The sequence below is a fragment of the Hibiscus syriacus genome, unplaced genomic scaffold (assembly GCF_006381635.1).
Source record: "Hibiscus syriacus cultivar Baekdansim isolate YM2019G1 unplaced genomic scaffold, ASM638163v2 tig00116997_pilon, whole genome shotgun sequence".
Taxonomy (NCBI): Eukaryota; Viridiplantae; Streptophyta; class Magnoliopsida; order Malvales; family Malvaceae; genus Hibiscus; species Hibiscus syriacus.
Window position 1 is genome coordinate 6,578,601 of NW_024063513.1, and position 25,331 is coordinate 6,603,931.

Sequence of the window (25,331 nt, forward strand, 5' to 3'; positions counted from 1 at the left end):
TCAGGCATTTACTCTTACTCTCTCTGAGTTCATTCTTTCTAGCTTGCTAGCTTTCTAGCCTTGTTGGCTTGTTCTCCTTTGTGTTTAAGTCTTTGTGGCTTGTGTTGCCGATCGTGGGGCTGAGATAGCCTCGAGAGTGTTCTTTTTCGAGTTCTTTCAAAGTGCCAAAGTTAATCAAGTCTTGGTGACTTAGAAAGTTCCCACAGTGCTCGTGCTTCGGAGATCCGCTTCAACCCAAGTGGCTTGGATTAGCCCCGATTAAGTGTTGTTTCCGTATTGTTGTTTAACCTTTGAGGGTTTGTTCGTCGCTTAGTGAGCCAGAGACTCACAAGGACGTGGATAAGGCTGACTTAGGCGCCATTTCGACCTGAAAATCGTCTAACTGTCGTACGAATCGACTAGCAGAAGTCTAGCCCCGTGACAGGTGGTATCAGAGCGTAGATGTTACTGTAGCTATTGTCGTAGCCCCGCCACAAGTGGTGTCAAAACGAGTTGTTCGTGCGTCGAGTGTACCAGTCGGATTTTGTGGCAAGAGGAGACAGAGCGAATCATTGTAGGCGAACAACGATCATTTTATACGTGGTTAATGGATTCGAGTCAAAGCAAGTCGAAGTGTAGATGTTGTGGATTCAACAGTGATCCGAGCTTGCCTTGTGACAAGAAGTATCCTAGCGAGTTAAAGGAAGTCGTTGTGGATTCAACAAGTATTCCAAACAAGTTGTGGAAAGGAAACGAGATGGCACAACAGAAATGAGTTGTTCCCACAAAGAATGGCACGGAGAGCCGTGGTGTTAGGATTGAGCTAGAGAAACAAAGTGTAGGAGTTACCCCAGGATCGTTGAAGGTGAGGATCAAGAACCTTGAGAGCTTCGCGGAAGAAGCCAAGGAGGTCCAATGAGTTGTGGAGTCCCGTCTTGAACAATTAGAGTACATGAGGGATGGGTTCAAAGATGTGGCACAACGGATTCTCCACGATTGGACGTTGATAGAGATGAGTAATGCGCTCAGGATCGAGGTGATTACCTTGAGGGAAGTGATGGATGGGCTCAAGAATGAGCTACTCATGTGCAAGAGAGCAATGAGTGATGATGGTGTGGTTAAGACCTTCGTCGAAAGACTTAGACCAGGGGTGATGCTTGCCAGTGAGTAAGGTTATACCCAGAGTTGTTCGGAAGCTGGAGCTGTAGCCGAGTCAATGTGTGAGCTTGCAGGAGTCAGGCCAACCAAAAATGAGTCGTCTAGACCCATTTCTGAAGATAGTGGTGGAAATGGGGGAGACCGTGACAAGGGACAGTGGATAGATGACAGAGAAAACTCTTTGAGTAGCCAAGAAGTGGCATCGACTGATCGTGATCGGATAAAGCCATCGGGGAATCATGGTAAGGCCAAGTCTGTGTCAAAGAAGAATGTGAGTAGCACTCTTAAATGCTACTTCTGTGATGATCCTCACATGATAAGAGGATGTCCTGAGAAGAATCGCTTTGCTGCCATTGTCAGAGGAGAAGACAAGTCAGAAGGGGAAGTAGTCAATGATGGTGTGATTGCGAGAGTCAAAGCAGTCAAGCCAGGAGAAAGGCTCAGTACAAATGCGAGTGGGGCAAGAAAGTCGAGGATAAACAAGCGAGACCCACTGAAGTGTTTCCTATGTCAAAGAGCACATAGGGCCAGGAGTTGCCCAAATACAGAAAAGCTCGGTGTCAATGCAAGTGGCGAAGCTGGGAAGTAAAGGGTAAAGAAGCGAGAGCCATTGAAGTGTTTCCAGTGTGGAGGAAAACACAAGGTGTGAGATTGCACCAATGAACTAAAGCTCGGTGCGAAAGCCAAGGGCCAAGTAGGAAAGCCGAGGGTAAAGAAACAAGAGCAACTGGAGTGTTTCCGGTGCAAAGGTCCACATATTCTGCGGGAATGCCCAAACCGAATCAAGCATTCCAAGGGAAGGACAAGGCCGAGAGTAGCGAGCCTGCGAAGCTTGGTTCAATGGTGTTTACTTCTGTCAAGGTTAATCAGATCCAGAAGCAGAACGGGTTGTCCAAACCCAATTTTGCCAAGGAGCTTGCCAAGGATGCCGAGGAGGTAGTTGTTACTGTAGAAGCTGGAGTTGGCAAAGGACCAAAAGAGTCCGAGACATTTCAAGAGCAATCGAGCTCAGTGCATACCGAGAGTGAGCCATGGTCTAAGTTGATGAATCTTAGACATGATGGGACGTTGAAGGAGTATGCGAGTCAGTTCGAGGAACTCATGCTCCAAGTCCCAGAGTTGACTGAAGAAGATGCATTCTTCACCTTCACAGATGGATTGAAGCCATGGGCAAAGGCGACGATGGAGAGAAGGGGAATCAAGGAGTTGTCTAAAGCCTTGATAGCCGCCGAGTCCATCATAGAACTTGGAGTTAATAAAACGTCCAAGCCAAAGTTGAAAGCCGGGGGTAATGACAAAAGTATCCAAGATGAGGGTCAGTCCAACAATGATGAGGAGCAAGGCTCTTCGAGTGATGCTTGTTCGAGTGATGCTTGTTCGAGTGAAGTTTGTTCGAATGGTGAGCATTTGAGCGCTGATCATTCAAGTGGTGAACACATGTCTAGAAAATATATGTATGATGTTGGCACAAGTAAAGCGGACAAGTGCCTTACGCCAAGGGCAAGAAAGGAGAAGACGAAGGGTCACCGAAGTAAGGGGCCACAAGAGTTGCAAGCTTACCTGGATAAATCCGAGTGGTCCGAGAAGATGGAGAAGCTCAGGATCGAGTTACCCAAGGACATGGGTGAAGACAAGGTCAGTGAGGCTACGAGACTTGATTCAATGAACTTGAGTTCTGCCAAGGCAAGTAGAGGCCGAAAGCAGAATGGGTTGATGTGTGCAAACATCAACGTTATTGAACCATCGGGAGTTGTCTTAGTAGACAGGGGGCAACTGATCCATGCATGTCAAATAAGGATGTCGAAAATCTTGGTTTGAAAGCCGAACCATCGAAGGGGGCGATCAAGACTGATAATTTTGAAGAGGTTCCAACGGAGTGGAACGTTATTTTGGGGAGTACCATCGAAGAGACAACTGAAAAGGGGTTGATGGAGTCCAAGATTTCCAGAGACATGATGGGCGAGAAATTTCCACCCATGTAAAAGGGTGGAAGTCGCACCGGACTTTAAGGGAGGAAGTGTCGATGCGAGTAGAAGCACCAGACTTCCGGATAGAATTGTTGGCGTGTGGAATGCCAGACTTCATGGAGTAAGAAGGGCTGACACATAGAGTAAATGTGTTGAGGGAAATCAAGGGGACATCTCAAACACATTCCAAGTGTTGAGTTTGATTCACCATCGTTGATGAGCATAGGTCGAGGACCTAACCATCTTTTTGCGGAGTTATCAAAGGTTGGAATAGACATCTGAGACTTTTAGAGTTCTTAGGGATAAACGAGTGTTGCCGACGAATCTGAGTTGTCGTGTTGTATATTGTCGGAGTATCCAATTCTTTGCCGCTGGATCAAAAGTATCCTTATTTGGGGTGAATGCAAACAGGTAGGATGTATTTCCTACATTCGAGATGAATGCCACGGTGTGCTAGATGGTGATAAGACATGACGGTGTTATTCCAGGCGAGGAAGCCAAGGTGTTTTGATAAAGCATCCAAGGTGATCAAGACCAAGTGTTCTCACCTAGCGACGAGGGCGTCGCTAGATCAAGTGGGGGAGATTGTCACGAACTAAACTTTTGGGTCCATTGACAATGGCACAAACGTTCACAAGAGAGGTTCTATTGCGCAGACTTTGGGCTTGTTGGGCATGATGAGTTGGCCTGGTTCTTGGAGAATGCTTACGAGTTCATGAAGGATCAAGTCCGAGGCGTCCGAGAGAAGCGAACGAGGGTGTTACATGTTCGATGAGGGCAATTTTGTCGAGGCTCGTGGATTCGGACCGAGACATGTGTGCGCAGATTTCTGTAGAAGAATAATACATTGTGTTGGGCTTGCCCAGAACCATCATACCTGGCCCGTTCCTTAGAAGATTCCAGAAAGAATAATATTATCCAATAATTAAGGATTTAATTATGGATAATGTTTTATTTGAATTCAAATACCTTAGAGATAGAGTTCTGGTTAAGGTAGGATTCCATGTAAGTCGTCAATGTACTTTGATCTAGACCGTTGGATCTTGAGGGCCTCAACTATAAATAGAGAGCTCCTCCCCTCATTTGTAATCATTCACTTCATTCATTCTCTTCAGAGTAATAAAACTCAGGCATTTACTCTTACTCTCTCTGAGTTCATTCTTTCTAGCTTTCTAGCTTGCTAGCTTTCTAACCTTGTCGGCTTGTTCTCCTTTGTGTTTAAGCCTTTGTGTCTTGTGTTGCCGATCGTGAGGGCTGAGATAGCCTCGAGAGTGTTCTTTTCCGAGTTCTTTCAAAGTGCCAAAGTTAATCAAGTCTTGGTGACTTAGAAAGTTCCCACAGTGCTCGTGCTTCGGAGATCTGCTTCAACCCAAGTGGCTTGGATTAGCCCCGATTAAGTGTTGTTTCCGCATTGTTGTTTAACCCTTGAGGGTTTGTTCGTCGCTTAGTGAGCCAGAGACTCACAAGGACGTGGATAAGGCTGACTTAGGCGCCATTTCGACCTAGAAATCGTCTAAGTGCCGCACGAATCAACTAGCAGAAGTCTAGCCCCGTGACAATATATATCTAAATTTGCAATGCGTGTTATTATCCTTAGAATGAAATAAAGGACACGACTTTGATCTTATATGTAATTACTCTAATACTTTAACCTAATTTATGTAGTTTAGATATTATGATCAGAATTTAGGGATATATAACTTTAGTAATATTATTATATTTTCTTGAAAATCATTTGCTGATGTATAATGGGAGAAATGATAATTAAAGGAAATAAAATTTAATAAGCAAGAAAAATGAAGTGGGTCATTCAACCACGGTTCATTTTTTCTGATATAATAATTTAAAATCGTGCATGATAAATATTTTGAGAATAAAAATGACATCTTTGCTTGGAGAGAGAGAGAGCCTGATCTTGAGAAAGGAGTAATTAGTAATTGTAAACTTTTTTTTATCGAAGAAAAATGAAAGAAATAATGTCATCCTTTTGTCTTTAAAACTATAGAATGACAGTATTACTGTCGGTGATTGATGGAATTATGATGAATCCTACTAGTATTATTATTAGAGTATATCAAAAAATGAAAAAGAAAACGATAACGTTCTTGTGAAGTTATTAGTAAAGTTCTTATGGTTCATGTAGTAATGAGCAGAAATTACTCAAAAAGAGATGATTGTGGTGGAGCAACCAATGGATGTATAGGCTCGGGTTGAAGGCAAGTTGGATTATTAAAGGATAGAGTTGGCTCACACGAGACAGAAGGAAAAGCTGGATAAATGTGCATACATGTATAAATAAATTCATAAGGTTTTGACGTGTAACTATATCCCAGCAGACACTGACCGACAACCAACGTTCTCTTTATGTCTTTTATCTTTTTGCATCCTCAAAGACAGAAAGAAAACGAAGAAAACAAGTTCTCTCAACGAAATGGTAAATGTTTTTCGGCTTAAATTTCAACATGCTTTTCAAAACTATCGACAGAGATACGGTGTTTAAGCCAGCCTCTCTTTCTTCATGAATGGGAGGTGCTGGAGAAGCAGCCACCGGTTCTCACCGCCGCCACCCTTTTTGTCATCTTTCGCTCATCATATTTTAGCTGCTAACCCAGTTTCTTGTTGCACTGCAAACAGGCACTATTACTGAAGCAAGATAAAAGGGTAGGAGGCATGAAAGCTGTACTTTTCGTCTATGGTAATAAACCCTAAACCCTTGCTGAAATGAATTGGTTATGTGGTGATGTTAATTGCTTGATTCTTATATGCAGCGACGGAAGGGCTGGAGAGCATGGCGTTTACCGCAAATGCTGTGAGCCTGGTGACCTATTTTATAGGGTATATGAACTTCAGCTTGACCAAATCTGCAAACACGCTTACAAACTTCATGGGTACAACATTCACTCTTGCACTCTTAGGGGAGTCTTTGCCGATACATTTTTGACAAGATTCACCAACTGTGTCCTCTTTGGATTCCTCGAATTGCTGGTACGTTGTTCATCATCATTAGTTTCATACATAAAAATTGGACTATTAGATGAATCAGTCCATTGATGTTTATAAAAATATAAAAGTATCCCTTTTTTCCCGTTTTCTCAAAGAACAAAACAATTTTCACAAATCAGATAATCGATGCATTAAACACTTGATATTGAACTTAAAATACTGGGCTTCTTTACATGTTGCAATGTTTACTATCCATCCAAATTTCTTTCTTTCATATGATGTAAGATTGTTATTTATCATCCATCGTGGTCCAAAGTTTCAAACACTAACTAAAATATATATATATAAATGTAATTGCCAAAGACCAAAATATAGTTGTTAAAAGAGAAAACAATAAGGGTAAAGTACATAAATGGTCCCCTGACAATAGGATATTATTTATTAAGTCTCCCGACTATTAAAAGTTACAATGGTCCTCTAACTATAGTGAGTTGCTTTGTTGAGTCCATTGACTATTAAAAGTTACAAAAAAGGGTTACCCGACTATTCATCATGTTCTAAACTAGTCATTTTCCATGAAAATTTTGTCGACAGTCTAAGCTTTATATTAACATACTGACTGAGATATGATAAAATATGATCTAATAATATCAAATGACTATTTTATCTCAGTCATCATGTTAACATCCAACTCAAATGACCGCTAATTTTTTAACGAAGAATGATGTTTTGGAATATAATGAATAGTTAAGTGACCATTTTGTAACTTTTAATAGTCGAGGGACTCAACAAAGCAACTCCATATTATTGAAGGATCATTCTATAACTTTTAATAGTCGACAGACTCAACAAAGTAGCTCCATATTTGTAACACCCCTAACCCGTACCCGACCCAGATACGAGTCCGAGGTGTCACATTGACTTTTCAAAACACATGTAGCAAATAAGAACCATTTAAATTTTTAACCAAAATAAAAAGATATCAACCTTAAATAAGATAAACATTTCCCATTCATATTTAAGTAAAAGCTTTGATAGTTTACATAAATACAAAATATATAAGTTTACAAAATTGATCAGAGCATTTCAAATTAAAAGTAAAAATACATGCCAACAATTTACAAAATTAACAAAAACCTACATTTAATTTGTCTTGATCTGATCTTCAAGTGGTATGCTATCCTCCACAACTCAGTCTTCAACTTTCTTCAAACCTACGCGTGAGGAATCACACGCAAGTCGATGACTTAGTGAGGCAAATACTATAGTGCTAACTTAGTAAACAAAATCTTATTTGTTTTTATCAAACATGTTTTACAAGAACTCTCAATATTTTCCATATCAAAAAGTATACTTGAATAGTATTAACTTTGTATATCTTTGTTCCAATGCCCAAGGTATACTACTGAGAACGCTAGATATTTGAGTACATTGAGGTTGTGTACTAATGTTGTCACCATAGCTCGCAATTTGCATCAAAGTGTCACATAATTGTCCCGAAGGACCACATAGGCCTGCATCGAAGTGCCACATAGGTTTGCACCGAAGTGTCACATATTTGTCCCCGAAAGACCACATAATTGTCCCAAATGACCACATAAACCCTCAATTCTTGGCATGCCAACTATACCTCTAATCCTCATACATATACTTTGGGCTATTAATCACATAATTATTCAATCATTATTCGACATAGAGTCTTTTCACATTCACTCGTTCAAAGTTCATATTTCCATAATCATATAATCATAAACATAGCTTGTATAATATAATTGAATAAACATTGCAATATAACATAAAATAAATTATAAAGTTTTCGATCGAAAACACTGAGGTTGGCTTATCGCAAGCCTTCCTCGATTATGATACAAAATCGAAAGGTTGCACTCACATTTGCCTCACTGAAGTTCTAAGTCAAAATCCTTAACCCCTTCAAATTGGTCTTAATATGTCGAGCTGACCGAAAGTCGATTACATTCAATTACTACACAAAACAATCGAAAATCAATATTGTTCTTCGAATCACTTAAATCCAATCAGAATAACTTGTGATGCAAGAAACTCTAAATTTCCATTTCATGCCTAGAAGTATCGATACCATCTCAACAGTACCGATACTATCCTTCGTGGGTATCGATCCTCAAGGTACCGATACCGATTTGCCATTCTGTAATCTTATCTTAAAAATGGTATCGATACCATCCCCCTGGTATCGATACTACCCTCACAATATTGATACCCTCTTCAATTGGTATCGATACTACTCTTAAGAAATACACTTTTCCCTTGAAGTATCGGTACTGTTCTAACGGTACCAATACTCGAAGCCCAGAATGGTTATTTTCACTTCGAAAATAACCCTAAATCTTCCTAATCTTTTATATTCATCACACCATAAGCCTTTAAACTAACCCTTATACTTCCAACCCAACTTGTCATCACTACTCTTAAACATACCAAATCACCAAAAAAACTTACCTCTAAAAATATACCATGTTTTCAACCAGCTCTTAATCATTTCTAATACTCCTAACCCTTTAATTAGCTCATTGACAAGTCAAATATCTCATTAAAACTTCAAAAACTACTCCATATCAAATTTCATTTTAAACCCCATTTTACAAAAATCATTCAAATTCACTCATCTTGTTGTTTTAATCCTATATAAGCTTTCCTTAAGCTTATAACCCCATACTTCCATTATCAAACCAAAAATTAATGGAAAACCACAAATTCATAATCTTACCTTATGAGTGAAGCTCACGGTAGAAGAAGAATAGAGAAAGAAAGGAGTTTCCAGATAACTCTAAATCCCACGTGTCAATCCCCTAATAAAGGAGATACTTATCCTTTAATATGAAAAGACCATAATGCCCTCTTCATTAAACCAAAAATTTCCATCAAATCCTACACAAAAATTTCACCATAAATCCTTGAATTATCAAATTATTCTAATTCAACTGAGTTTAAAATTCTTACCTTTTTGGTCTAACCCGGTAATTGGGATGTTACAATATTATTGTAGGATCATTTTGTAACTTTAATAGTCAATGACTCAATAAAGTAGTATCCTATAGTCGGAACTATTTGTGTATTTTATCCAAACATATTAGGGTTCTAATTTTTTTAATGGATAAAATACATCTTAAGTCATTTAATTATTAGCTCAATTATAAAGGAATCAACTTTTAAGTTATAGTTTAGATATTCAATTAAAATATTAGTTTTTTAATACATTTGTTTTATTCATCCAAAAGAACCAACAACACAAATAAATATAATCCACAATCACCACCACGAGAGGAACCCTCCAACCAGCTAAAGAGAACCAAAAAATACCACACAGAGCTCATACAATAATCCCCATTCAGTAAGCAAAACAGAATTGAACTAGAGACTCTACTATATCCTTCAAACCTTAATCGAGTATCATTTAGTCTGTGAAATAAAATGTCAGAACACTGACGAGCACCCTTACCATGTTGCCTCCCATTCCTCTCTTCCCAAATGTAATAATTAAAAGAACTTAAAGCTATAAAAATGATAGTAGCTCGTAAAGACTTCCCTTGCCAAACTCTTGCATCCAATCAATCAAACCGCTTCAACAATTGTGATAAAGGAACACCCGCAAGCCTCCAGAACTAATTTTCACACTTGTTCAGAGTAACAACACTCAACAAATAATGATCACGTGTCTCAAACCAGCCCCACATAATATGCATTGGGGATCAACTTGATAGCCCCAACTTAACATTCTGTTCTTCGTTAGCAGCTTGTCTTGCACCACAAACCATGAGATAAAGGAGTGTCGAGGAATTACCAATCCTCCCCAAACAACTCCAAACCAAGGCACCTTGTCTAGCTTGTGCCTAAACAATTCCCGACCCTTCTTGCTTTATTCCCCTCATGCAGATTATCAACAAGGGCCAAATCATCTCTAAGTTTAAGTAATTTCTTCCAAGTCCAACTATAATTAGCCTTGACTTGAAACCTTCAATTAGAGCATTCTTTTAACAAATAATTTCTCACTCAAGCAACTCAAATAGAACCAGATTGTAACTATTCAACTATGTATTTGTTGCGATTGACTCACGTGGTTTGATAATATCACAAAAAGGATTAAATAAATGAATTTTTAAATATGAAATATTAAATTTATTAAATTATTTTAAATTAGAATCAATTTGATAGAATGTATAAGTTTCGAAATAAATATTATATTAGATAAAATAGACACTTGTTAATTTTTATGACAAAACATCTTTGTAATAATATATTAATTGAGTGACTAAAACTTTTCTTTAAAAGTGATCTTTCTGTAACCAAATTAATGAGTGACTTGGATGTATTTATGATCAGTAACGAACTAAAGCCATGATTTGTTTAGAAAAAAATAGATAACAGTTCTCTTGATTAGATAATTAAAATCATCTGATCTAACGAGACTTGATCTGATGCTCACAAATTTGAAGGGATATGCCCTGCTGACGGTACAAGCACACTTCGATCAACTGAGGCCAACTCCTTGCGTGGATAATTCAAAGCAATGCGAGGCTGCGAATACTGGCGAAGCAGCAATTCTTTACACTGGTCTATACCTGTGGCGCTTGGAACCGGAGGAATTAAGGCGGCTTTGCCATTGTTGGGAGCTGACCAGTTCGAAAGCAAGGACCCTAAAGAGTCGATTCAACTTTCAAGCTTTTTCAACTGGTTCATGTTTAGCATGACAGTTGGATCTTTAGCTGGGGTCACTTTTGTAGTGTGGTTAGTTCTAACAAAGGTTGGGATTGGCATTTGGATCCTGCACTATATTAGCCTTGCTTGAAATCGTGCTTCTCTGCATTGGCAAGCCATTTTTTAGGGATAATTCACCCGATGGAAGCCCTGTTATTCGAATCCTACAGGTAAGTCTTTTAGTCGAATTTTTATTTTTCATTTCCATGTGAAAACGAGGCGAGTTCAAGAATCATGGCCTCTAGATTCCTGTTTCAAGGTACTTGTTGCAGCCATCCGCAACCGACACCTTCCAATACCAAGGAAGAAGATGAACTACATGAGATTTATGACAAAGGAACAGTGGTGGTGCGAAACGAGATTATTCAGAGAACCAGTCAGTTCAGGTACAGGGTTTCATTTTTAAAATTAATTGAAGTTATTTCTGAACTAACCCTAACGTTAATATATCAACAAATCTAACCCTAACGTTAATATATCAACAATCCTTAGATTCTTGGATCGAGCAGCAGTGCATGATGAGCCCTCTTGGGGTGCATCAGCATCATCTCCAGGACCCTGGAGGCTTTGTACAGTGACCCAAGTGGAAGAAACCAAGATTTTACTTCGCATGCTCCCAATCGTACTTAGCACAATTTTCTTAAGTACTTGTTTGGCTCAACTCCAAACATTTTCCGTACAACAAAGCATGACCCTGGACACTCATATATTTGGTTTTAAAATCCCTGCTCCCTCCCTTCCTGTCATTCCCTGATATTCAACTTGATTTTCTTTGCAATTTATGACCGCATTTTCGTTCCACTTGCCCGAAGAACGACAGGAATCCCAACAGGAATCCGGCATCTTCAGCGAGTTGGAGTGGGATTGATGCTCTCAACCATTTCCATGGCGATCTCTGGAGTCATTGAAACCAGGCGTAAATCTGTGGCATTTAAGCACGACATGGTAGATTCTAATGAGCCTCTGCCTATGAGTGTGTTTTGGCTTGAATTCCAATACGTCGTGTTTGGGTTGGCTGATATTCACATTGGTGGGCTGCTGCACTTCTACCATGCGAGAGCTCGGCTGGTATGAAAGGTACGAGTACAGCGCTCCTCTGGTTTTCACTTGCAGTTGGCAGTTTTATGAGCTCTGTAGTGGTGGAGGTGGTGAACAAGGCCAGTGGGGATGGTTGGCTTCAAACAACCTCAACAGAGACAACTTAAACTATTTCTACTGGTTATTATCAGCGTTGAGTACTCTTAACTTTCTCATTTTTTGGTGTGTTCCTCTTGGTACAAATATAAAGAAGTGGAGGAAAGGAAGCTAGAAAAATTCTATTCATGGTTATGCTGATTAAGGCTCAATAGGAAGCTTAAAGATTATGGCTTATAATATATTGATGTAATATATGTGATATATTCACATTACTAAGATGATCGTCATCATTATCTATTTTATAACATTAGTTTCTTACGCATATTATATATTTTGGTTTGTTTAGAAATAATATTACTGTACAGCGGATTTAGCTTGATTGAATATTTAACTCTAATTATATTAAGATATTATCCCATTAAACAAAGTAATACTGATATGGACCAATCACATTTATCGGTTGATTAATATAGTCATCTTTGTTTTCTCATATTTCTCTAGATTATGAGTTTAAGGAACATTTTCATTTTTTCATCTAGAGTCCCTTTCCCTTCCTCTAAATAAGATTAGAAATAGATTTAAAATTTCTTCCAATCAAAAGATGATCAACAAATAAATGGGCACCTAATTACTTATAGTATCTACCATCACTATAACTTTTCCATTTAACCAATCATGATCAACCACTAAGAACGGAAGCCATTCATGACTTGAAGAACTCCATCGAGGGACTTCCCAGTCAAAAATAACCTTCTCAAAGCAATAGACCAGATTCAAGTCAAATTCAATAACTTTAGAGAAAAGATCCGAGGAAACTTATCTTTTAAGAGAGTTACCGATCCATATGTATTTCGAAAATCAAGATGGTGTATCCCGCGTTAAAAGATTTTTTTTTAAAATACTAATAAGAGAAAACGTAATTTTATTATGGGTAAAATATATCATTGACCACCTAATTATTTAGCCCTTTTACTTTTGCCACCGATCTTTCAATTTTCTCAATCAGACCACTTAACTATTTAAATTATATCAATAAGGCCACTAACCATTGACTTTGGACGGAAATGTTGGACTTGACAGTTACAAAATTACTGTAATTATATATTTGGTCCACAATACTTATATATTCTATCAAATTGGTCTTAAATTTAATTCAATAATTAATCCACCAATTAAATGGTGGCACATTTCATCATTAGATTAAATATTTTTCTATAATTTATATTTATTTATTTTTTAATTTAATATACTTTCCACCAATCATGTGTGACACGTGTTATTATGGAAGAAAAATAAACGCTTTTTAATTATAGATAGGGGGATTCGAAGTTGGGCACCAGGATAATAGTTGGACACTCAATCGTTGAGGCAAGTGCCTTCTTAGTCTAAGTTACACAATATAAAGTATATATTCTATATCAATGTGTAAATTCTTAATATTTATACATACTAAATTAAATTTATCTTAACATTAATATATATATATATATATTATTTTATTCTTAACTATTAAGTATATCTTATTTTTATTTTAACTTACAAAAATTTTAGTCCTATTTTAACTTAAATATATATTTTATTCTTATCTTAATTTTTAAACATATATTTTAAATTAAAATAAAGTAAAATATATTCATAAGTTAAGATAAATAAAATTTTTAATTTTAATATATGAATTTAATTTAAAATACATTTTTAAAATTAAGGTAATAATAAAATATATTTTTTAAGTTGAAATAAGATGAAAATATTTTTTTTAAATTAAAATTAAAATAAAATATATTTAATAAGTTAAGGTAAAATAAATATATTTTTAATATTAAAATGTGAATTTAATTAAATATATAAAATATTAAAGATTTACAGAATATATATCATAGATTGTCTACCTTTATTCCAGAAAGCTATTTGGCTCAACGGTTGAGAGCTTCCGCCTTTAGCCAGTGTACCCAAGTTCAAATCCCCTTCTTCTCACCTAAAAGGGTGACATGTGTCACCTTATGATTGGTGGAAAGTAAATATATTGAATTAAAATAAATATAATCATCTAATTAAATATAATCTTCTAATTAAATGATGATACATAACTTCATTTGATGACTAATTTAATATAATATACAAGTAACAGTGACCAGATGTGTAATTATATCAAAATTTTTAACAGCCACGTCAAATGTTAATTGCTAATGGTTTGATTGAATAAATTAAATAGTTATGTGATCTTATTAATAAAATTAAAAGATCGATAGTAATGTGATCTTATTAATAAAATTAAAAGATCGATAGTAAAATAGTTATGTGATCTTATTGATAAAATTAAAAGATCGATAGTAAAATAAAAACTAAATAATTAAGTGTCATATTATAGTTTACCCTTTTATTATCTGATATTAAAACGTAATTCTGATGTTCGGGGGAAAAACAAAACAAGATTTTAATACATATCGCGTGTCATTGTTTGTTAAGAAATCTGTTTTGCTCTATTGACTCAAACTGTCTTTCTCACCACACAAGTGTAGCATTTCTCAAGATTTTATAATTACTATAATGATTCATATATAGTGTCGTAGCCGTCTTTTGGGTGGATCCGGAATTGAGTTTTGACTTGAATAAATATTACAGCCGCCACCGATCATTTATTTTAAAAAATGGTTGATCAGACACCATCTTATTTGATCTGCGTTTTGCCAGAAATATATCAGATTCGGGAGTCGGTTACAGTTAATGATGATTAACACCCTTGAACTGCCCTTTCGATACCATTTAATTTGCTAATTGTCTTAGTTGCGAAAATTAAAATTGAAATTGAAATTTAAAACATTCAATTCAAAAACTTACCTCCTTTCGGTACCATTTATTTGCTGATTGTCTTAGTTGCGAAATTAAAATTAAAATTAAAATTTAAAACATTCGATTCAAAATACTTACCTTTGATTGGTTGAAATACTACCATAATATTGAAGGATGATAGGAGAGTTTACCCAAAGTTGAAAACCATGCATGAATACCACTTTAAGTCATCACCCAAATCTTGTTCCACCGTTCATCGATGCCGAACTGTTTTCGCCAACGAATGGTGTTTTGGAGCATGGTGATACCTCCTTCATCTTGAAATCTCTGGTTCTTAGAAATTGAGGATAACATCGTTTCTTTCGTCTGTGAGAAGTGTATCCCTCATATAGATCTATCTGCGAGAGCATTTTGTAGCATCTTTTACTTGGTCTTCCAATACCGCATCGGCCTTTGCTTCCGGTGATTGCTCTGGTTGAACTGAAGAAGAGACTGAAAAAACAATAGTGTCCTCAATGGCTTCGACAGTCTTGGCACCATCGTCTTCCACTGAGTCAAGGCCAGCAGTAGGAGCAACCTTCTCTTCGGTATCTCCCGATTCAACCCGATTAATGCTTCTTTCTTTGGATATTGTTCCTTGTCTCGACGGCCACATTTTTTGTCTCGGCTTCTTCTTCTTTGGCTCTTGTTGTTGCGTGGTATTGCAGACCCGAAAAACTCATGCTTGTCGAGCGCTTCCCGAACAAGCATTTTAAGTTCTTCGACAGCTTTCTTTTCATTATCGACAAGATCAGCAACCTAATGCTTTCTTCCTTGTAAGAACTAAGAACCCGACTGAAGAACCTTCTCATCACCAACATCAACATTGGTTATTGCATCCGATTCTTAGTCTCTAAAGCCTCCTCACCCCAACTGCTTCGGTTTAACCGGTTCTTCATCTCTTTCGGGTACCGGAGGTGGCTCTTTTCGTTGCAACTGCCGTAACCACCGGAGTTTTCTCAGCTTGTGGCACGTCGGTACCATTCACCACAGGCACCTGATCGTCTGTTTGAGCTGTCTTTGAAGTTCGTCCGCCATAGTGAAATTGAAACAGGAGGATAGAAGAAAGAGTGAATGTGTTGTTTTCGTTGTAGCCCCGTCCCCCTTCTCTTTGCTGAAAACTGAACCCTTTGAATAGCTCTCCATGATTTATTTATGGTTGTATGCATGTGGTAGTGATGAAGTAATTAATGTAGGGTAGGTTTTTTTAGTGGTGGGGTAGTTGTGAGAAATGACATGGTGGGTGTGATTTTTTACTTTGATGATTTGATGATATTTTCTATTGGTTTGGTGGTGCTTCATGTGGGAAGTTGGAGATGGCAGTTGAGATGGTAACGGGTCGGATCTTGATGTTGTAGTTGGGCTTGATTTGTGGGCTTGTAATTAGTTCACTTCGGGCCTACAAAACAAAACACATATTATAATAATAATAATAATAATAATATAATTAATATTTTTTTATAAACCCAGAAAAACGGGTTTCTACATATAGTTTATATATTAAAATTAGAAAATCATATAAACTTGTAAAAGTTTACTAATTATTACTTAAGAATTGAGAACACTGTCTACAATAATGGACGTCGGCCATGTATATTAAGTTTTGAGCCAAGTGGGATTTTAGGATTGGCTAGTTTATTTAAAAATAGAGGTTGCTGATACGGGACAGAAAAAAAGCTGGATAAAGGACCTCACATATATCTAAATGGATTCCAAGTGCTATGATGGTCTTTTGATGAGCAAAAAATATATCAATGGTCCGACCAAACACAGACCGACAAGAAAAGTTGTCTTTATAATATTTCTCTTTGCAATATCCTTGAGGAAGGAAGGAAGCGTGTCAACGAAATGGTAAGTGTTGCCCCTCTCTTTTTAATCTTGATGTTTTCTGATAATCAGTTGTTTGTAATACTATAACAGGAAACCATTGGAGATGGAATGAAGCTAGATAAAGGGTAGAAGGAGCTAAAGCTGCAGTTTTCGTGTATGGTAATTACCCTAACCCTTGCTAAAATGATTTGGTATTTGATGGTGAGAGTTGGTTCATATGCAGCGACGAGAGGGCTGGAGAACATGGCGTTTGTAGCGAATGCAGTGAGCCTGGTGACTTACTTTACGGGGTATCTCAACTTTGGGTTGACCAATCTGCAAACCCGTCATAACTTCATGGGAACATCTTTCGTTCTTGCACTCTTAGGGAGTCAATGGTGATACATGCTTGTCAAATTCACCACCTGTGTCCTCTTTGGTTCCTGGAACTACTGTACGTTATTTATCATCCACAATGGAAATTGGGATCATCCCCCCTTCTTCCCTGTTAACAAACGCTAATCAATTTGGTTATTTATCATCCACAAATGGAAATTGGGATCATCCCCCCTTCTTCCCTGTTAACAAACGGCTAATCAATTTGTGCAGGGATGATGTTTAGAAACTCCTTTTATACACCCAAAAAGCTAATCAATCGCTACAGATCAAAGCCTCATAGATTAAACTCTCTATTCGCTCAAACTATAAATCATACTTTATTCCTCGCTCTGCTGGGATTTAAATAATTAATTATAAAAAATAATTTAATTATAACGATCAATTACTACTATCTAAATATTTTATATTTGACTTATTTCTACAAAAAACTATAATTAAATTTAAATAATAAATAACATAAAATATAAGAAAAGCAAAACTTAATACACCATTTCACGTTTCTTTTTCCACCTAAAAACAACATTTAATAAATTACGAATTTTATATAATTATAAATTTAAATTTTATAATAATATTAATATATAACATTGGTGGATGGACATAGACTGACAACCAGTAGAATTAGTCATAATGTAAAAATCAAAATATATAAACTCAGTAGACTTGGTGGAGCGGTAAACAAGAAAATTGAAGAAAGGCATTGCCTTAATCAAGTAATAAACCGGAGATGCAAAAGAAAGCATATAAAAAATGATACACAAACACTGTTCCGCCTTAAAAATAGGGTAAATCAGTGACCATTTAATTATAGTTTTTTTTTATTTTAATCATTTTTTTTGAATTTTTGTCAATCAAGTATCTAACTATTTAAATGTATTCAATCAAGCCACTACCCGTTAACAGTTAACAGAAGTGATGACATGGCAGTTAGTATAATTACGCATTCGATCCTCAATACTTATATATTGTATCAATTTAGTCATAATTTTAATTTAATTCAAAAAATTTAATCCTTCAATTATACGAGTACACGCGTCACCATATGGTTATCATGGAGTAAAGCAAGCCCTTCCACCATTGCGCCTGGAGCAATGTTTGGATTAAGTTTTACAACATTGTTTTATTTAACTTATATTATAACAAATGCCAAAAAATGAAACAAAAGTAACGATAAAACAGCTCTAACTTGGCCTATTACGAAATATAAAAAAGATTCACTCGTGATTCAAAATAAATATTATTAACTAATTAAAAATATTAAATTTAATTTAAAAATAATAAATTTGTTTTTTTAGATCTTAGTTTAACTATATTTTTAAATACATAACATGTATCTAATTATTAACTAACTAATTTAAGATTTGTACATGATTAAAATCGACTTCTAATTACATATTTAACTATACAATATAATAAAAAATAATTAAAACATAAATTAGTCGTATACTTTATTTTTTTTAGTAAAATTAAAATTATTAATTAAAATAAAAAGTATAAATTTATAGATTATCTTAAATCATTAAATTATAAATGCAAAAAAGTATTAAATTTAGTTTAAAAATATATAATATAAAAATTAAATTTTCTTTTAATCTTATAAATTATAGTTTAACATATATAAAATATATCCAATTATTATTTAAATATAAAATTTTTTAAGTGGTTTTATGTTGTTAAGTTAAATATAAAAGCCATTTTCTTTTTCTCTTTTTTTCTGATATTGGTTTTATGTTGGCGGAGTGATGGGATACCCTTGGCATACCCAGCAACCCTAGTCAATTCCAGCCCAAACCATGGAATGGTTTCTCTATATGGATTTGTTTTCCATTCATCCAGATTGGCACGTGTTACTGTCTGATTGAAATAAAAATTATATTAAATTATAAAAATAACTTCTAATAATATACTAACACGTTTCGCTATCTGATTAGAGGATTAAATTTATTAATTAAACTAAAATCATTACTAAATTAATAGAATATATAATATTGAAGATTAAATGTATAATTATATCAATTTTACTAACTTACACGTTATCATTTCTGTTAACTTTTAGCGTCTAGTTGCCTGATTGATTGCATTTAAATAATTAGATGGTCTTATCGATAAAAATTCAAAAATACTGATCAAAATGAAAAAAAGATATAGTTGAGTTGTCATTGGTAGTTCACCCTAAAAAATAATGATAGCGAGCGAGTGATGAAAAATGAACAAAGTATAAGCCCAAAAGCGACCGATGAACACATTTAAGCCCATTTTAGCCCAATTGAGTGTTAAATCAACACGTACAAACTCGTTTAATTCTGGGTAATATGAGATGAACGTACACAGCCCTAACATCGAGTCAGAAAGTCAATAATAAGGATGTGTACAAATTAATTTAAGATAAAGTATCCCAATCAATCAACGTAATTTAAAAAAAATATATTACATAAAATACCGTAGAATTAATATAATTCATCGTAAATTAATTTTTTACTCACAATAAGTATTACATAAAAGGTCAAGTTATATTTATTATATGCACTTTTTAAATTTTGAAATATTATTTTGACTAAAAAAATAGAAGGGTAATATAAATCAATTATAAATATTAAAATGATCAATTGAAGAATATGAACTAAATATATAATGTATACGTAATACAATAACTAATAACCATTAAAATAATAGAGTTAATAATTTCTATTTGAATCAAAATTAAAATTTTAAGTTTCAAAAAAATACTTTATTAAAATGATCAATTTAGAGCACATAAATTAAATCTTTAACTAATATGGCTGTGATTTCAAAACAATCCAAAGAAATTGAAGAATCTTTAATTAATATGAACTTTCGATGGGCAGCTTGCCAGTTTCCACATGCTAGATCTCACGTAAGCATGGCATTAGATCACAACTGCTTGTCATAAAAATGCACATTTTAACAATGGTTTTATGCATTTATAATTGTTGGGTGCTCAATCAAATTCTAGACCATTTGGAACTAAGGCTATCGTTTATTTAGAAAATATGCAGTATCTCATCTTGATTAGATACTTTAATTTTTTAAAGGGATATGCCCTGCTGACAGTACAGAACACTTGGATCAACCGAGGCCAACTCCTTGCACCGATATTTCAAAACCATGCGAGGCTGCAAATACTGGCCAGAAAGCAATTCTTTGTACTGGTCTATACCTGGTGGCGCTAGGAACCAGTGGGGTTAAGGCGGCTTTGCCATTGTTGGGAGCTGACCAGTTCGACGGCAAGGACCTTAAAGAGGCAGTTCAACTTTCAAGCTACTTCAACTGGTACACCTTTAGCCAGACATGTGGTTTTTTCTAGCGTGGATAAGTTCTAACATTGGTTGGGATTTGGCGTTTGGAGCCTGCACCGTAGCGGTCTTGCTTGCGATTGTGTTGGTGTCCATTGGCAAGCCTTTTTACAGGGACAATGCACCTAAAGGAAGCCCCATTATTCGAATCCTGCAGGTAAGTCCATTTCCAATTTTCCACCACAATACATACGTGGTTACTGTTTTTATTTTCCATGTAAAAATGACGCCAGTTCAAGAATCATAGCCTCTGTTTTCCCATTTCAAGGTACTTGTGGCTTCCATCCGCAAAAGGTCCATTCCAATACCGGGGAAGGAAGATGAATTATGTGAGATAAATGGCAAAGGAACAGTGGTGGTGCGAGTTCTTCAGAGAACCAATCAGTTTAGGTACACAGTTTAGTTTGATTTGTAGAATTTAATAAAATTTGTTTTAAACCAGCCCTAACGAGAATGTATCAACAAATCTTTAGGTTCTTAGATCGAGCAGCAGTTCATGTCACCTCTCGGTGTCAGCAGCAGCAATGAACCCAGGACCCTGGAGGCTTTGTACGGTGACCCAAGTAGAAGAAGCCAAGATTTTACTTCGCATGCTCCCCATCGTACCCACAGTTTTCATAAATACCTGTTTGGCTCAACTCCAAACATTTTCCATACAACAAAGCTTGACCCTGGACACTCGTATATTTGGTTTCAAAATCCCCGCTACCTCCATCCCTTTTATTCCCTGACATTCAACTTGATTTTCATTCCAATTTATGACGCATTTTCCTTCCAATTGCCCGAAGAATAACAGGAGTTCCAACAGGAATCCGGCATCTTCAGCGAATTGGAGTGGAATTGGAGCTCTCAACCATTTCCATGGCAATCTCTGCAGTCATTGAAACAAGGTGTAACTCTGTGACATTTAAGCACAACATGGTAGATTCTACCGACCTTTTCCAATGAGCGTGTTTAGGCTTGGGTTCCAACACCCGTATTTGGGCTGTCTGATATGTTCACATTAGTTGGGCTGTCTGATATGTTCACATTAGTTGGGCTGCTACACTTCTACCATGCGGAGAGCTCAGCCGGTATGAAAGGAACCAGCACAGCTGTCCTCTGGTTTTCTCTAGCAGTTGGTTACTTTACAAGCTCAGTTGTGGTGGAGGTGGTGAACAAAGCCAGCGTGGGTTGGTTGCTTCAAACAACCTCAACAGACAAGTTAAACTATTTCTCCTAGTTATTATCACGTTGAGTACCCTTAACTTCCTCATTTATTTGGTGTGTGCCTCTTGGCACAAATATAAGAACGTGGAGGAAATGAAGCAAGAAGAAATTCTCTTCATGGTAATGCTGATAAGGTCTAAGAGGCAGCTTAAAGATTATACTGATAGTAACAAGTGATTCACATGATAAGATCAAAACGTTCGAAGTAGATCAATATACAAGGGAAGTTGAGCCCAGAAAAAGATGGATTGGAAATAAGATGACAGTTACAAGAACTTACTTTCCTTAAAATAACAAGGCACGTCAATTATACATTCTTTCTGTTAGATTGAAGAACGTGTTGCAATCTTACCATTGTAGCTTTTGCAATGCATTCCAAAAGCAAAAAGTCATTGGTAAAAATGAAAATATTTGAATTACCAGTTATGGAATCAGAACTTTCGTTGCGAGTATCTCCCAGCACCAAAAACATAACCTTCAAGCACAACCTGCAAAATCACCCAAAACAAATGATTAACTCCGCTAGCCAGTGTGATTCACTTGATCCCGTGACCATGTACAAGCACGATCAGAACCAGAGAAACAAACTGATGTAAACGGCGCAATATACAAACGAATAAACAAGTTCGGCCCTAAAGTAGACACTACCATAGAATCCATTTTTTTTTATTAGAATTCAAACTTCTAGCGAGTTTCAAGTCAAATGACAGCATGAAGTACTAGAATTTAAATCTAATTTAAATTTTTAATTAGAATTCAAATCAAATTTAATTTTTTTAACTGATAGAAGCTGCTAATTTTATTGGAAATATAAAATATCCAGAATTATAATGAATGTTTAGAATTATAACCGTAAACTAAACATATAATAAGACAATTTTCTATTTATAATGCAAAAAATTAGCCCTTTAGGGTCATACAATGAAAAGTTCAAAAACTAACCAAATAAACTCGAACGAAATGTAGGTATGAATAGATATGATTGCATTGGAAAACGACTCACAAAAGAGATCAAGCTATTGAAAGACCATCCACAAACAACTAATTAGAGTCATCTATAACAACTAATTAGAGTCAATCTATGTAAAAACTATCCATGAATGCAAATAAAGTATCGAAATCCAATCTGAGGGTCAAAAATAGGGAAGAACACCATGATAACAACCAAGTGTCATCTAGATCAGTCGTAATTTCAAATCTAACCCTAATAAAAAGAGTAAACTAAAAAATGGTTAGACGACAAAAACGTGCCAAAAGTAGATGAAAATAGAGTTATTAAAAACTAAAAAAATAATGGAAAATCAAATGTGATATAAGAAAATAAAGAAAAATCAATGATGACAACCAATATTAAGGCTTGGTGTCATCGCCTATCAACCATAAATGAAGAAAAGTTAAGTGTAGGGATGGTCAAAATATTTGAGCTCGACGGATCCCGACCCGATCCTATCGGAGTATTTTTTTAATTTCAAGGATCGAGACGAGAGGGGCGAAGCGGGTTATATGGTATATAATTTTGGGGCGAGGTCGGGTTTAAGGTGAAAAAATGAACTCGACCCGATCCGGTATAAATTATTATTTTATATATATATTGTTAAATTATAGGGATTTTTATTTTTATATTATTAAAATATATTATGTAATTATTAAAAATATAAAAATTATAAATTATATTATTTCAATAGTTTAAAAAATAATAAATAATTATAAATATATTATTTTAATTATTTTGAAATATTATATTTCGAATTGAGTTGGAGTTTTAATCTAAATTCGGGACCGGGCGAAAAAAGTCTAAAATTTATTGGGGCAGGGTGGAGTCGGGTATAGGGAATGTATTTTCGGGTAAGGGGGAGGCGGACACTAGTTAAGCGGATATTAGAATTTTAGAGATAAAAGATTACTAGGTTTTTTGTATCTCTCTTAAGTCTATTGAGTGAGGTAGTTGTTGGAAGCGTAGGTGGGCTCTCAAATAATTTGTATCTTGAAATATTATTAATAGGAAGCAGAATACGTTACAACGACGTTACCCAATATTACAATATTACAACATTCAACACTAGCTGCGGCTAGTTTACAAAACAACCTCAATATTCTAAGCTTTGTTAAGCTCTCAAATTCTCTCTAGCTTTTTTAAGCTTTCAATCATATTTGTTTTTTCTCACTTGTATTAAATCTTTCTCTAATAGCTTTGCTAAGCTTTCATTCTTGCTTTTCTAAGCTTTTCCTCATATTCCTTCTCTTTCTCCCTTGCATAGCTAAACACATATATTTATAAGGGTAATTAACATCCTTAATGAAAGATTTAGGCATTTCCAAATTCTTCTTGTATTGCCACATGGAGTTCCTTGTCTTAATGAAATTCTCTTCCATCATCAATTGTCACATTTTATTTTCCATGCTTAGTTCTTAAGTAATTGAAGATCATGCTTCATCAATCAAGAATCTTCTAGAATTATCCATGTCTTGCCATCATAAGTAGTAAAATTATATTTGAATTCTAACACTCCCTCAATCTGATTTTTCATTCCGAGCTTTTCTTTGAGTCGGTTGAATATATTTGTTCTCAATGGCTTTGTGAAACTGCTAGTTGATATTCAGTCTGCAGTAAATTAGCTCCACAATTTTATTCTTCACATGCTCTCGTATAAAGTGATACTTTGTATCAATATGCTTGCATTGGCTATGAGAGACTGGATTCTGGCAAGTGCACGCTGATGCGGCTATATATTCTTTGCTTTTTCGGCACCTTGTAGAGATTTTTGTAAAATCTACCACGCTTGTTTTGCGATTTTCGCATCAGAAATTTTTTCAAAGGAGGTTCATCTACTCTTTGAAAAATAAAAACAACGCTTTTTTATCTTTTTCTGGGATTCCTTCATATCTTCTTTCTTCATTGGTCAGGACTACTTCTGCTGCTCATTTTCAGGCTCGGTGTAACCATCCTAGATGATATCCCAACAATCTTGGGAGCCTAGCAACGCCTTCATTTGAATGCTCCAATTGCCATAATTCGCTTTGTCCATCTCGGGATTTGAGGTTGAATCATGTTGGTCATATTCTCTACCCGTTAAACTCGAACCAAGCTGGGCCACTTGTTGGAAGCGTAGGTGGGCTCTTGGGTAGTTTATATAACTCAAAATGTATTAATACGAGGGCAGAATACGTTACAACGACGTTACCCCAATATTACAATATTACAACACTACAACACTTCAACACTAGCTGCGGCTAGTTTACAAACACAAACCTCAATATTCTAAGCTATGTTAAGCTCTCTCAAATTCTCTCTAGTTTTTCTAAGCTTTCAATATATTTGTTTTTCTCGCTTGTATACATTTTTCTCTAATAACTTTGCTAAGCTCATTCTTGCTTTTCTAAGTTTTCCTCATATTCCTTCTTTCTCCCTTGCATACATTTATATTAATGCTAAAGACATATATTATAAGGGTAATAACCTCCTTAATGAAAGATCTAGGCATTTCCAAATTCTTCTTGTTGTACATGGAGTTCCTTGTCTTAATGAAATTCTCTTTATCATCAATGTCACATGTTTATTTTCATGCTTAGTTCTTAAGTAATTGAAGATCATGCTTCATTATCAAGAATCTTCTAGAATTATCCATGCCTTGTCCAGCATAAGTAGTAAAATTAGATTTGAATTCTAACAGTAGTTTAGATGAAGTAGAATCACATAAGAGAGCAATATGTGACAAACCTACGATGACATTAGTGTATGGTTTGTGACTCAAACACCAAGAAAGGGAATGGATTGGTTTACTCCTGGATTGAAAAAAGTAACATATTCGGTTGCAGAAATATCGTGGAATCCGACAGCTATCACGTCATCTGG

At 35.6% G+C, this 25,331-nt stretch overlaps 2 pseudogenes; both read left to right on the forward strand.

Moving 5' to 3' along the window:
* Positions 1 to 3,574: 3,574 nt before the first annotated feature.
* Positions 3,575 to 12,116, forward strand: LOC120194526 (annotated as a pseudogene).
* A 4,594-nt stretch (positions 12,117 to 16,710) lies between these two features.
* Positions 16,711 to 21,655, forward strand: LOC120194527 (annotated as a pseudogene).
* The last annotated feature ends 3,676 nt before the right edge of the window (positions 21,656 to 25,331 follow it).